Source organism: Babylonia areolata, chromosome 30, assembly GCF_041734735.1.
Source record: "Babylonia areolata isolate BAREFJ2019XMU chromosome 30, ASM4173473v1, whole genome shotgun sequence".
Taxonomy (NCBI): Eukaryota; Metazoa; Mollusca; class Gastropoda; order Neogastropoda; family Buccinidae; genus Babylonia; species Babylonia areolata.
Window position 1 is genome coordinate 26125719 of NC_134905.1, and position 2829 is coordinate 26128547.

The window sequence follows — 2829 nt, forward strand, 5'->3', positions numbered from 1 at the left end:
AAAATGACACATAGGGCTGTCACTGACGTAATAATAATAATAATAATAATAACAATGAAATAATAATAATAATGATAATGATAATAATAATAATAATAATAATAATAATAATTCACAAACAATCATCAAGCAAGCTGTGTGTCGAATATCGTCGTGCACTGAGACTGCCTCGAAAAGACACCAGTGACGGAGAAATTACGTCCCTTGGTCAAATTGTATTTTCGAAAGTAAAGTGTAACCAAAAACATTATTTGAATAAATCTTTTAAAGATATTCCACAACATATATTCAAATAAATAGTTTGATTACAATTTGCAGAATAAATTGAAAATCTTGTCTGTTAAAGAAAAAACATAGTAAAAATTGGTATGACTTTTGTAAAGAGTATTTTTATAATGAAGATGATATAATAGTGCTTATTTTCAACTCCTATTACGTTACTCTGGTTTCTCTTCAAACAACGAGAAAATCTTTCGCCTTTTACTAAAGATTTCCGTGGAGAGGAACAAATTAATGAGTCTGTAGACAATTTTTCACGCCCTATTCAATAGGGTAATTAAAACAAATGGCATATGAGAAACATATATTAACTACTGTAATCGAGCTACGATTGCTAATCGTGACGATTTTAGTTGAATTCAATATAAAAAGGGTAAACATAGTAAATTACTGTGTTAATGTGACTAGGTACATGTGCTTGTGAGCGAACGTCTGTGTGTGACTGCACTTAACCTATTTTCCTTTTTCGACGGATTTTCTTTCCTGAACTGGCCTCTCCTCATGTTTTGTCATCTGTGTGAGTGTGCCTCAGAGTCTGCGCGCGCGCGCATGTGTGTGTGCGTGCATGTGTTGATCTTTCTTGAATATTTCCATTTCTTTCCTTTTGTGCAACAGGTCGGAGTTTAAGAAGAAAGACAACCCTTTGACCACATTTCGTTGTTCTCGGCTTATAGGTTGTGTCCCTTACTAAGATTCTAATTCAGTTTGTTTCAGATGCCCTTGTTCAGTTTATTAACGATAAAGATGATATCAATAACATCAGCAGATAAAAAAAAGTCATGATGAAGACGAAAATAATATAACTGTAATGATAATCTGTATTAGAATCTAATATTTGTCACTACCTGAAAATGTGTATTTGTCCGCTGTGACGTGCGTATGTACATTCTCTCTCTTCAACATCTTTCGAATTTTTGTGGAGAGGAAGAATATTCTAAATAATTTCGTGGTATTTTTTTGTGTTCTATAGTGTAGAGCAAACTTTACAATGAAACCGCCGAGCAGAACTGTGTAGAGAGATGCATAGATAGTGTGTATTTCTTTTTATGAATGCACATGGTGTATTTAATAATGTATTCTCTCTCTCTCTCTCTCTCTCTCTCTCTCTCTCTCTCTCTCTCTCACACACACACACACACACACACACACACACACACACACACATATATATATATATATATATATATATATATATATATGAATCCTGAGGAATACAAGTAAAGAAAAAAACAGGATCCAACAAGTCTAGAGTTTAAGGAAGGAATGTTATGACAAAATCGCGGAGTGCAAATTCCAGTCAACATTAGGTGAACAATAAAATCAAATAATCGATTGTAGGTGCCAGAACAGGAATTTCCATGTAAACAATACATAGAGGTATCTAGAATACAAGAAATTCAAGTCATCCCACAATAGATACATTACCTATCTCGCTCTCTCTCTATATATATATACCATCGATCTGGATGCACGTGACAAAAGAAATTGGGTTTCGAACATCCGCTGTAAACTGTATATATATGGATTTGGTTACGTTTGGTTAAACCAAGGCGTAGAGAGTAGTGACGAATTTTTTAGAGTATTTAAAGAAAGGGTAGTTCCATGTAGATGGCGGGAATGGGATTTTCATATTAGTAATAGCGAGAGATTTAATGTTTACAGAACATTCTGCACCGTACCGGATGTCAAAACGTATTTGTTTTTAAACATAGATCGACACTTAAAGTATTCAATGGCAAGATTCAGGCTTGGTATTTCTGATATTGCAGTACATTATTACCGATATAGAATACACAATGCAACTGATTTAAGGTGTAAACTTTGCAGCAAGGAGGAAGAAAATGAAGTACATTTCGTCCTAACTTGTCCTGTCCTGCATGACTTAAGAACAAGGTATATATCATCCAAATTCTGTAAATTTCCCAGTCAGCATAGATTAGCATTACTCATGGCTTCTCAGCATGAACAGACCATTCGCAATTTGTCAATTTATTTGTTTAAAGCATTTAGACTGCGATCAACTCTGATGTCTTAGAATATTGAGGTTGTTCTTGATGATATGACTGCTCATTTTTTGTTGCTTTTTTGTTGCTTTTCTTACATGATCATGTGTATGTACCCCTTCATGAAGGGCAATGGCCTATACATGAATAAATTATCCGTATCCGTATCCGTATCCGTATCCGTATCTCTCTCTATATACATATATATGTGACCAAGCGCGCTATGTTTGCTCCAACACTATTCACGCACAGAGAGACACACACACACACGTGCGCGTGTGTATCAGAGAAAGAGAGAATACAACCCGATCATGTGTGCATTTACTTCTTTTTTTTTTCTTTTCTTTTTTTTAACCAAAATATCTGTACCTATTCAAAGGTCAAAACTTCTTCAAATTTTTATTCTGATTCTCTCTCTCTCTCTCTCTCTCTCTCTCTCTCCCTCCACCCCCACTCCTAGATACGTATGCTTCGGGATTTTAGAGATGTGTGAAATAACGTTATTTCGATATAGGTATGACAAGGTACACGCAGAATGTGATATAGC

General features: G+C 34.8%; 1 non-coding gene across 1 annotated transcript; it reads left to right on the forward strand.

The window, feature by feature from the left end:
• The first annotated feature begins 437 nt into the window (after nt 1–437).
• Nucleotides 438–554, forward strand: LOC143275692 (U5 spliceosomal RNA). Its single transcript, XR_013053463.1, has one exon. It is a non-coding gene; the product is annotated as a U5 spliceosomal RNA (small nuclear RNA).
• Nucleotides 555–2829: the final 2275 nt, after the last annotated feature.